This window comes from Oxyura jamaicensis, chromosome 5, assembly GCF_011077185.1.
Source record: "Oxyura jamaicensis isolate SHBP4307 breed ruddy duck chromosome 5, BPBGC_Ojam_1.0, whole genome shotgun sequence".
Lineage (NCBI taxonomy): Eukaryota > Metazoa > Chordata > Aves > Anseriformes > Anatidae > Oxyura > Oxyura jamaicensis.
The window spans coordinates 13,635,931-13,648,689 of record NC_048897.1 but is presented as its reverse complement, the minus strand read 5'-3'; the positions used below and the strand labels follow the sequence as shown (position 1 = coordinate 13,648,689).

Below are 12,759 nucleotides of genomic sequence, written 5' to 3'. Positions count from 1 at the left end.
TTCAGAAATTTTCAGATCTGGTAAATTAAAACTCCACGCTGCTTGTGAACGTCTCCCTGACCTCAGTTGGCAGTCTGTATGCAAAGCATTGGGGAAAAAAAAAAAAACAAAAAAAAACTTTTAGGTTTGTTCTGTCTTAACCAGTCAACATTGAAATTTACAAATAGCGATTTCCTTTCAACATCCTACAAAACAAACAAAAGCTAATCTTAGCACAGCTTTTCTTCTAAAGAGAAAGGTATGATAGATCCGCAAAAAAAATTCCAATCATGTCAGAAACAAGAATCAATCAGAGGGGCTGGACAAGATGACCTCCAAAGGTCTCTTCCACCTTCAACAAGTCTGTGATTCTGTGATCTTCCTTTTTTATGTTTTTAAGTCAGATTGCTTTCTTCAGGCAATCACTTTTGTGTAGATATATATTTTAAAATAACAAAACTAAGGTACGAATTCTGAGTTTTGATATCTACCTCTAAATCTGACTTTCAAAGACAAAAGACAGCTGAAGATATGTTCTTTTATTGGTCTTTCCCAGTGGAAAGATGCATACTGACACCAGACAATTTTTTGTCTCTCTGCATCACATAACTTGCATTCAGTGAAGAAAGAACCGGTAACGACAAAAGGTACAGAAGCTGCATATCAGCAAGGAGCTGAGGGCCACCAGGAAGCCAGTAAGAAGTCCTTTGCATTGCTAGGAGTAAGTGGGGCAAACCTCCTTTGACAATCCACCTGTTCTCCAGTGCACCATGCCTGAGAGACTAAGGCACTAGGGCATCCCACAGAGTAACCAAGTGTATAATGTTAGCGTACAGAACTGTTTGTTAACCCACTGTGAATGAATTCCCATACAAAACTAATGGAAGTGTTTTATACAGAAATCACAAAGTTGCTAACAGACTAGTCACTAACCTCTGCGCATATCATAATATTTGGATGCTCTTTATTACAGCATTAAGAAACTGCCATACAAGTTCAAGAAAATAAATGAACTCACAGAAATCCACCATCTGAAATCTGCCAGTAATTAATTATATCTTTTCTTTCTCTATACTACTACTAATGATGACCTAAGCATCTTCAAATCAAGAGGGCAAGTCGATGTCCTTGCATAATGGCCCACAAAGCAAATGATTCAAGAGACAGTTTGTTAACATCCTTGAATTTCTAACTGCCAAGAGGGAGTTTCCAAGTGTGGATTACACATGGCCAAATGTTTGCTCTTCTCTTCCTCAAAATTACACCAGCAAGGTTGAAGTGGAACTGAAACACTTTCCAATTTTGCACTTTAACAATCCTGAAAAAAAAGTAAGCAAAATTAGGGAATTACTGTTTTCATTCTGTAATCAACTAATTGCAAGATATAAAAAATGCTTTCTGACAGCCTGCATGTATAGCAAAGAATCATCTGTGAAAAGGAGACCCAAAACCACAGTCCATAAATAACAACCTTGTTAACCAGCATTGCTACCAAGAAGAAAGGAAAAGTACTTACAGGACTTTTTTCATAGATTAACTGTAGGCAAACACCAAATTTTATAAAAATTGTATTTCTGACTTGACCTTATAGCAATGCTTCAAGCAAAATGAACTGTTCCCAGCACAACTTTATTCATCACTTAACCAGGTTAGTTTTGATTCAGTTTAACTGGAGTGAGAGTTGGTTAACTCCTCCTCTCCATGCACATTTACTATTTATTACTGAGGCAGGTTTAGCCAAACTGGTTTATGTGGAAACAAGGCAAACTGAACCTACCTTGAAAACAGTTTTGCAAAGTCTCTCCATCTGAAGTGTTTCATACAGACACATATAATTTGCTTTCCTCCCCTGCTATTAACAAATCTGGCTGTAATTGAGTTTTATGCTACTTGGAAACTTCACAGATGTAAAATCACATGTGATCTCTAGGAAAATATAATGAAGGGAAAGTGTCTAAAGTCTACCATGCCAGCTATTCTGCCAAGGCAAAAGAAGAAAGTTCCTGGAGCTGGCATTGCTCTCATGCCCACAGCGAGAATAGAACCAAGTTTAAAGAGCAAGAAAGAAATGCCTTTAAGTGCTGGACTTTGATCTATATCAGCTCATGACACTAAAACCTTTAATAACTCATGTTCATAACCACTGGTATGAGTTTTGCTCCACTGAGCATTCCTGAGCTCTCATAATCCTTATTTTATTACGGAAATCAAAATGTTACAGATCAGAAACGTCTAGATTTTTTCCCTGGGGCTACTGTAGCTGTATTATCACTAACTGAAATCTGCATATAAAATTAAGAAGTTAAATATGTTTGTTTTAACATTGCCAAAGGTAGATCTTCCAAGCATAAAAACACCAATGTCTATGAAATCTTCCAAAGATGACAACCCACCCTTCCAGGAGCATCGCAGTCCAAACTGCTCCCAGACTTCCAGCACTCAAGGACAGCCAAGATGCCTTTCCCAATACTATTTACCTAAGAAAAAATATGGAAAGGCAAGGGGGAAAAGAGAACACTCTTGAGCTAATCTACTGTCATGCAGTCCTAATTGCCAAGGAATTAGGATCTCTCATACTTGTGACAAAGAAGCCCCACAGCATCATCTGTGTTTCAAAGTCAAAGAACTCAGGTGCAGGGGATGTCTGCCTAAGATTGGGATGGAAAAAACATGCCCGAGCTTTACCTTAATGTTCAGCTATGTATTCTGGGCTGTCACAACAAATAGTGTATGACAAAACTCAGCTGGGCCTGCAAGAAATGTATACGGGAGAAAGAAAACAGATTTCCAGAACACAGCCTCTGGGGACAGAGGAAGGGTATCAGAAGTCTGAAAGAGTTTGAATGCACTGATTTTGAAAAATTGTCTAGTCTCTGTTCTTCCCTCTATTACCCAGTGAATACATTTCACAAGTTTATTTCTGCTATATATAGCCTTAAAAATACATTTGCTTCCTGAAAAACTATCATTCATTCATTTCTGAGGTAGCACTTCAGTCAGGGGAGTGGAAAAAAAAAAAAAAAAGGAAAAAGACGGGAATAGTAGGCATTGCCCTTCCCTTGTCCCCTTAAACCAGTTTCCCCACTTACATGAGAGTTCAAATGCTCTATGACATTTATTGCCTTTTCTGTCTCTTGTTAACATATTATTTGTTTGTAATTGATGTTACTATTTAAGAAATTTGTCTCAGATACCAGCATACTTTTTCAAAAATAATAAAAAAAAAGAAAATGTAAAGGTTTACTTATTCTCAGTTAAAGAGTTGTAGAACCAAGTTATGGAACGTTATACTACAAACTACCAGAAACAACCAGATGATATTCATTAGCACTGGTAAGAACCTAGTTTAGATTAGCCCTAGTGTGTGTATCCTGACTCCAAACAACAAGAAATAAACCAAACACCTAAATTTAGACACACTTATATACAGTTAACACAGTACTGCATGCTGCAGTCATATCCAAAAGTGTATTAATGAATTCACTGGCATATCTGGCTATGATAAAAATTAATGCCACAGCTTTTTAGTTCATCTATTTTTCAAATCCCCAACATCACTACAGACTGCCAATCAAGGGCTATGAAAATTAAGTGTTCTCTTGAAGGACTTGATTTGTCTCTGTATACACATTAGCTAGAGCATTCCTGTTTAGTTAAAAACAGGAGAAATTAATTTGTCATCTATCATCATGTTATCCAAACACTGGCTTCCAAAACTGTGATTAAAACACTTTTGTACCACCTTGGCAAGGCTAACTTACCAGCTGTACACTGAAAAGGAACATTAAGTTACAGAGGATGAAAAGAGAAAGAAAGAACAAATGCACTATTATTCAGACAGCTTACCTCCTTCAAAAAACAGACCTACAGCTACTGCTCTATAGAATCTGTTTTTATGGGATTTTATTCATAATACAACATAGATCTTCTATGTCCCACATTTTTTAAAACTGCACATTTTGGATAAAAGGTATTTTTAAGTTCTCTAAAATTTACACTCTAATCCACTAACAACAGTACAAAGTAGCTACTGAGGAATTCTTATTTAAGAAGTGAGCTTTTAGTATGAGTAGCCTACATAATGAACAAATACACAATTGGGAGGGGACAAAAACCCCTTCATGCTAAGGATTTTACAGTTAGCTTATTTTCAATACATCCTTACTTCCTAAAAAATCACACATGCACAGAGAGGTGAGATGATCTGAATCCACACGTGGAAAAAAAGCCCTAAGCAGTTACCACCCCTGGGCCTCCCATGGCACACTTTACTGCATTCTCATCATGCCTCCCTAACTCAAGGTGTTCAGATCCAGACTGCATATGGAGGGGACACTCAGGAATGTGAAGATACAGCAAATGTAGATGTGAAATCAACGTGTGTGACTTAAAGCAGTCTCAGTCCCAACAGCAAACACTCAAACAAAGTGGTAAAATAACACCTATAGAACATATAGCACAGTTCTTAAAGATTTTTTCCACCTGGCAATTCCTTCACCTGAGGAAGCTATCACAAAATGGTGCTTGGGCTAACTCCCAAAGAAGCGTTCTCACCCTGCCCTGAAAATATCACAGTACTTCTTTTTTCCTTTATTTAATTTAATGCATCTTTAAAGGTAGCATCCAACTTTTAAGGCATATTCTAAATGTAAATCAAGAACGTGCACGAGGGAAATTACTGTGGCACAACTATGCCATAACTACATCCCCCCAGGTAGAAAGGCCCTAAAACATTTTACTGAAAGAGACCTTTTCTCCAGTAACGTATCAAGCAGATTACCATCATCCCCAAGGAGGATCATTCTTCCCAGAGGCACAAAGCTGTAAAACTGTATTTCATGGGGGGTTGGAAGAAAACCAACTCATCATCATGATTATTCATTCAAGCTATCCCAAACACGTCCTTTTTGTTCATTACTTCAGAGCCCACCACATTTGGAGTTTTCAAGGACTCCTTAAAACAGCCAACTACACTCACTGAACAATTCAAGAGCTAAGGGGTGCTTGGAAATGAGATATAAAGGAAAAGCAACCTATCACTTGCTAAAAAAAAAAAAAAAAAAAAAAAAAAAAAAAAAAGAGTACATCACCACCAAGGTGCAATTTCAGTGCTGTCTGTTTACCCCTCTCGTACAAGAGGGAGGGCAGGGCACCGAGATCTCTTCCGTAGCTAGATGCTGCAGCCTGGAGATGTTGCAATCCAGAGAGAACCGAGACACCACGCTGACATCCTCCAGCCTTGCACAACGAGAAAGGATTGCTCCTGTCCTCAGAAATGCCAAACACAAAGAGATGCCAGATTATTCCCACCGCATGAGCAGGAACTCTTAAAACTCTTAAAAGGAATGCCACGGGGCTGTGGATCCCGTTCAAGCAATGAAAAGCTGTAACACTATTTCTGACTCATAAAGGGAAAACAGCCAAGCTGGAGATATCCCGAAAGCTCGCTTACATTTATGGAAAGACGCAGGGCTTCTGAAAGGGATGCGACTCGCAAAACGCAAACTCCTCTGCTTGGCGGAGGGCAAAACGAGGTGAAAAAAGACCGTCACGTTTCTCTAAATAAAGGTCAATATTTCCTCGAACTTCAGACTTCAGCAGCGGCAGTGCCCCAGCGATGCCGATAAAAGCAGCCAGGCGCTCCAAGTTTTACTTTCCCATTAACGGAGCCGCTGAGAACAGAAAACAGGGAGGGCAGAGGCGGCGGCTCCCCCGGGCTGTCAAGGTTATTACCCCTAAACCATCATTTGGAAGCAGCCCCTCTGGACGCCTCCCGTCCAGCTTTACGCCGCCCTCCACCCCTCGGAGCAGTTCACCGGGGGGAACCCGGGGACTGCCACCGCCGGCGCTGCGCAGGTTTTGGGGTGTGCTCCGAGATCCGAGCCTGCCGGGCTCCCCCCGGGGATCCCCGCGGCCGCCCCCCTCTCACCTTCGTGCCGGCTGGGCTCCGCTCGACTCGGCTGGGTCCCGCCGCCCTCCTCGCCGCGGCCGGGTGCCGCGCCGCCCCGCACGGAGCTCCCGCGGCGGCGGCCGCCGCGCTGCCAGCGCCGAGGCGTGAGGGCGGCCCCACGTGCGCCGGCTGCGCCAATCCGCGCCGCCCGGCGACCGACGGACCCCCGCCGGCCGACAGACAAACCCCCGCCGGCCGACAGGCACCCGCCCTCGGCCCCGGCCCCGGCCCGGGCCGGCCTCGAACCGGCGGCAGGGCGGGCGCTGCGCGGTGGCGGTGGCGGTGGCGGTGGCGGCAGCGGGGACAGGAAGCAGCTCCGGGCCGCGGGAGGAAACCAACGCGCCGGGACCTGAGTTTGGGACCTGCCGGCGGGGAGGGGACAAGGAGCCCCGCCGGGCAACGTCAGGACCGAGCCCCGGCTGCAGGAGTTCGGGCGGACGAAGCTGCGGAGCGAGTTACTCGCTAAAGCAGCCTTTTTACCGAACAACTCGGTAAAGCAGCCTTTTAGCGCTCTCATGAGTTTTGCAGGAAAACTGGAGCGCGCTGGCTCGCTGTCACAGAGTACCGGCGGTGTGGGGCGGGCTCTGCCTGCCCAAACGGCCCCAAGGTGGAACAACAGCACGGAAAGAAACACCGACGGGGAACCTTCCGTCGTGAAAGTATGGGAGCGGCTGCCCAGGCTCACTGGGACCCTGAGGGCAGCACCATCACGTTCTGCTGGAGCATCAGACCCCGGCGCACAGCCAGAGAGCAAGGCTGGAAATAAAGTTTGTCGCCACACGCTCGCTCCTGGTGCTAAGAGGTGTCCGGCCCCATGCCACAGAGCTGGGACTGCACTCTTCACGGTGGCAGCGCTGAGAACCCAATGCTTAAAGACAATGCGCTGCCCAGTATGAAAATAAACACTCTCGATGTATCAAAATATTTTGGTGCTGTATTTTGCAATGTTTATAACACTGCATTTTTGTGTGATTGTCAACGTGAACTGTAGTTAGTACAGTTTCCGCTTGTTACAGAAAATGAGCGTTGGTTGCTCACTGTGTGTGTGTTTTGTCCCCGTCATTTGTTCGGATGGTTATCGATGCAGTGGCAGTTGTTCACAATGGCCTCAGTCTCTCAGACCATTGCAGTCTGCCGTACTGCTGCTCCTTCAGGCCTCCCTTAAAACTGCTCTGAAATGCAGTGAATGACTCACGTTAATTTCAATAGCTTTTGCACGGGTGTAGTGGAAACAGGCTGATCAACTTTTGTTGGAGGCAACAGCCACCCACAAACGCCTTACTTCCCCCCCCATCTTAAATGTAAAGATGTTCAGCCCCCAGTGGCCTTCAATTTTTAAGAATAAATTTCCAAAAGATAGATTTCTGTTTTGTGTGAGTGAGACCGGTTGCCGTTACAGCTAAACGTCTCTGGCTCCCTGGTCCTGTGGCTAAATGCACAGCCCTGAGAAAGATGAGGGAACACAGGCCACAGCTCTAAAAGGCAAAGCTGCAAAGAAGGTTACTCCTTCACGTAGTAGCAGAGTAGCTGAGTCCTTTCAAGAGTTCATGACTATCTTTTCAAAAGGATAAACTTGGGAATGTCCAGATATGTGATCTATTTTTATATAGTGCATAAATACCAAGTCTTTTAAACGTTGCTAACATCTCCACAACAACACAGACCAGTAACACAAGCTGAGAAGATCATTTAATTGCCTAATGCCAGAAACCAACATGCAAAAAAGCTGAACATGCTTTTGGGAACAATCAGAATGACACCTGTCAGCCCTTCCATGTTTTATTCCTTTATTCTTATTCTAGTGTTTTCTAGTGGTTATTTTTTTTTTTCCCTGTAGATTCTCTGCACGTGATATATTTCAAATTAGAGCAGAACTTGAAGTCCAGCTTTTAATTTTCAGCTACTCTCAGGCCTTTCAGATATGTCTCAGTTTTGCTCCCATCATCTTTGGATCTGATGGTATTTACTTTTGATAAGTTAACTGTTGCTACTAGATGTTGATGGACTTCAGTTTATGTTTAAAAAATTTACAGTGACTTGTACAGTTCCCGTAAAAATGCCTTCTTCAATGTCCTTGGGCCTTGTCAGGCCAAGTGGCATGCGTGTGCTCAGCCATTGCTCCCATCCTACAATTGGATGCATTATTACTTAGATTAACACACCAAAACTGTCCAACAGACTTCAGCCTTCATGCCAAAGAGGTCCAGGCAAGTAAGTGCATTTACACATAACTCATACAGAGATCTGTCAATCAACCATGTAAAATTCTTTGAGTGCCAAAGGGTTCTGACGAGTGATGTCTGGTAGAATTAAATGAATAAATCTGAGAGCCTAGTGCCCACAGCAGCATGCCAGACTTTTTCACAGGGCTTACTCTCTTCACTGTAGAACAGGTCATGCATTTGTGTCTCTCCTACCCAAATCCATATTCTGTTACCTTGGTGTTAACTAACCTTAATTCTGACCTAAACATTTCTTACAGCAATCTCTGGCCAGGAGACAGAGCTTAAACCTGGCAAGTGATATTGTCTTAAACTGCTTTCAATAATTCTGCCAAAGCACGTCTCTTCAGAGCCTCAAGAGTTTACAGGGCTGAGTTCTCAGAAAAAAAGACACTGAGCTTCTTCTCCATATATTCTGTGGTCCTGTGGGATCAGAAGGAAGGCCCAGATTCTGAAATTCCACTGAAACAGAACTACTGAGATCTTCCTGATGGATATTCGGGTCTAAGATTCATCCAAGCAAAACTTAGCCTTTGCCCCAGGAGAAGATGAGATTTTGGAAGTGGCTTGTACATGAGGTAAACAAGATTCTTAAAATTAAATTTCGGACAATAAACTGCTTCCCAGAAATATTGCCTCCAAGTGTAGGCTTAATGAAATGTCGTGCAGGCCTGGAAAGCAGGAAATCTATTACAGCTGTGCAGCTGTACCACTGGAGTGCCTAGGACTGTCACTGATAACCAGCCTGGTAAAAGAGTAATGAGCAGGATGTCTGTAGTCCATCACAGGACTAACAAAGGACCATGCAGTCACCTCAGTACACTATATGGGAAGTTGAGCAGACTGGAAACGTTCAAACATAACATTTAAAGATAGGTAGCATAGACTGAATGAATGAGACTGCTAAAGCAAGTGCTGGTGTTCATGTGCATAGCTAAAGTCATTAGCCAATTTAAATGCTTGACAGGTGCAAGAGAGTGATAACAAGTCATAAGAAAGTGCATGGTACAATGAACTCTTTGGGGGAGCTGTGTCTTGGACTTTTGGATTTCTCAGGCTGCAGCACAGTTAAAGCCAGAATTGTGTTCTGCTGTCACTTGCATGCAGTGCTGTTCTTTCTAATTGCCAGAGCCCTCAGATCAGAAAACCCCACGTGGCAAATCCAAGCCTGTGCTTACAAGTAATTAAATGAGTCAGGGATGTGGTAGGTGGCAGGGTCAGGCTCTAGATCCAGCGGTGTTGCTGTCACCTCATGGGCAAGCAGCAGGTCACAGGTCGGGGCTCTGGAGGGCTAGCAGCAGGAGGGGTAGACCCTCATGCAGAGTAGATAAAGGCAGGAACTAGTCATCAGCGATGAGCAGTGTGTATCCTACAAAACTATGGCCTGTCCCCAGCGTGTTCTTTGAAGGACTGTAACTCTGCTTTTCTTTTTGCTTCAGAATATAATGAGCAGTATTGGTTTTTTTCTGATGAAAGAATGCATGCATAAGTAAGAAAATAAATTGGCAGGATTCCACCTGTATTTCTCAAAATGTACAAATATGTTTTTAACATAAAAGTATAGTTTCTGTCATCCGTGCTGAATGATATTTTCTTCTGTAAGTGCTCAGTATTAATAAATATTGATTAACAAAAAGAAATTGTGTACAACCTGCTACACAGAATTAATAGGAATTATTAATGTTTGCAGAGAAAGCAGTTTTTTCACTGGTATCTTCTGATGTTTATTCATTTCCTGTTTAGATTAAAAGTAATATCCCTAGCTGCAAACCCAGGTCACCCCTAAGTCTTATCTCCAACTGAAAATTACAGTGTTTAATTAAGAATAAAGACAGTCCAAAAGAAATAGCCCTTAATTCAAATCTAATTAAGATAACATCAAGGTATATATATAGGGGTGTGTGTATGTGCAAAATCAGAATCTCAAAATACTAGGATACATTAGAACTGTCCAGTTTTCTCCAATAACGGCACGAGAGCTTATTGTCACAGGATGTGCAGGGACCAGTTTAAAGATAGCTACCTAAAAATGAAATGAAGAAGAATTGTTTTTCACTACCAATGATACTTCAGAAAGCTTTGGAACACACAGCAACAAGCACAAGTGAACCTCAGAGGTCTTGGAAGAGTTTGTGACCTTTTTCTAAAGTTCCCAAGATGTCCTTTTCAAGACATGCTGTGGGTTAGGCACCAGTAGGAGGTTTAAAAGGTTTTGCTTGATGCTTGCTTATGGGACTGGGAAGACTGTAGCATTTTATTAGACCTGATTGGCTTAGACACTAATTGCAGGTTTGTCTCGAACAGCAGATAAGATCTATGTGTAATGCTTATGATTACGAGGGGAGTGCACAGCATATGGCTGTGATGTCACCTGCTGCCTGGCCTGACGATGGGTATGACTTGACCACAGAAATTCTAGTGTGATTTGTAATACAGTATGGGGAATGCAACAGCAAATTATCTATCATTTGTGTGGCATGCCTTTCTGTTTATCATCACTAAGTGCTTAGTATCATAGCCATGTAGAGACTTGTGCTAAAGGTCATTGGGCTGAGTATGAAATGTAAGGAGTTTAGAACTGTTAGAAACACGTTTTCATAACAGTTAATTTTAAAACAATTACAGCTGTGGATTTTATTTTTTATTTTTTTGCTTTGGAATCGAGAGTACCTAGCAATCTGTACCTACAAATTATTTGAAAAATGCACTTTATGGTAAAGTGGAAAAAAAGCAGACAGATCTAGATAATTTACTGTGATGCCTCTACAAAGCACTTGGAGAATATTTTATTGGCTCTGTAGTATTCCTTCCTAAATCATTTCCCAGATTACCTTCTTGTTTAATTCAACTTGAAGCTGTGAATGGAAAAAAATCCAACTGATTTTGAAAATTTTTTTTCTTCCAGAAAACCTTTTTATTACTATTATGGCAATGATTATAGGTTGCTTTTTTTTTGAGCATAAACCAATATGTGGTTTAATATTTAAAATATAAAACATACAAGAAATGCGTTTTCCTCAAGTTAAAGATCATATTTGAAACAGTTTGATAACAACGTGGAGGAGAAGGCTTAAAGATGCTATAGACAGATAATTGAAGATATGCTACATGCTGGAGGATGCATTGAAAATAGATTTTTGAAATCATTTTTTTTTTATCAATATTATGATTTTGGCCTCACAATTGTTTATGAAGATCCAAAGTTTTCAAAAAGCTCCTCAATCTGATTTCTACTTTTTCTTATGAAAATTACAAAATTAAATGATCAAACTATCTTGCCTTTCAGCTGACTGTGCAGGACAGATGAATGCTGTTGCTTGTGTGTGCAAGTGCCTGGGCCCATAACTGAGTACAGGTGCGCACATACAAATACATGCACATGCCCTGAGTTCCCGCTCCCCCCCCCCCTTTCTTTTTCCACCATTCACCATCTGTCTGCTTTTTCTGAGGATATATCACATTAAAAATAATTTCAAAGTTCTCAGTATGATAAACTTAATATGTGAAATAAATTGTGTTAAATTCAGGACTAGATTTAAATCTGCTTCTAGTAAAATCATCTATAGGCTCTGCAAACTAGTTACCACTGAAAGAGGTCCACTGATGGCCAGTGCTAGAGGTTGCATGGAAATTGTATTAGTCACAATATCTGTGAACGGGTTCCTTGTACAGATGAACAGATAGAAGAGTATGTGTGAGGGCAGAACGTGCTGTTTTAGAATAATAAGGATTATTGGACAGAATCCAAATTACAAACTGAAAGCTGTAAGATACATTGCCCACATCAATGACGATAAGGTAAATCTTGTCTTCAGAGGCAGAAAGAATCAAATCAGTTGTCTTGAGAATGAACTTCATAGACTATTTAATGAACATATACGTTTTCTTTATGTGTATATCTGTATCTGTAACCTACATACATATATTTATGTGAGCGTTTCTGGGGAGAAAATTGAACATTATCAGCTTCCTGAGATAATCACAGTCCTCAAAGGCTCAGTACAAGTGCCTGGGGATTTCTGCCCTAGAGGTGGAACAGCCTTGTGCAGTAAGGCCCAAGCAATGCGAAACTGTGTACTTACTCTCAGTTACCCACCAGGACTGTCAGGAGAAGAGCAATACTTTAGAGAGAAGAGCCTTGGAGTTCAGTCACTTCAAGCACTGTAAACATCTCAAACTTCTGAAGGTATCTGACTGCATACAGGTTTTTTTGTTTGTTTGTTTGTTTGTTTGTTTTAAAAAAAAGGAACAGTAGCAAGCTTAACAAATATTAAAGCATTCTTAATAACTTTTGAATTTTATCTCATATGTAAGAAAATCAAATTTCAAACTGTACACAGCATGGTGCCCACCCCTCCAAGCATTTGAAAAAAGTCAGGTGAAATGTGCTTGTGTATTCTGACAATGAATCTAATACTCAATAGATAATTTTGCACTCATTGTTAACTGATTAATGGCACCATTCCCTGAGGGAGCTAGTCAGACAATGTATGTCAAAACAAGCATGCATACATATGCATAAATATATATGAACAGAAAAATAAAGCAATAGGTAGATATCCAGTGTATTTCTTTCAAAGGTGAAGTCTAATTGAGCCCATGATTTTA

General features: G+C 41.5%; 1 protein-coding gene across 2 annotated transcripts in view; it reads right to left on the bottom strand.

The window, feature by feature from the left end:
• The window catches only part of STXBP6 (syntaxin binding protein 6), a 106,662-nt gene extending 100,346 nt beyond the window's left edge, over positions 1-6,316 (bottom strand). Inside the window, exons 1-2 of one of the 2 annotated variants that reach the window (XM_035328042.1) lie at positions 5,909-6,316; positions 1,071-1,297 (exon numbers count right to left, since the gene is read on the bottom strand). The gene's annotated coding sequence lies outside the window, so the exon portion shown is untranslated. The remainder of the gene's footprint in view (positions 1-1,070; positions 1,298-5,908) is intronic. The other variant, XM_035328041.1, reaches the window with a different exon arrangement.
• Between the last annotated feature and the right edge of the window lie 6,443 nt (positions 6,317-12,759).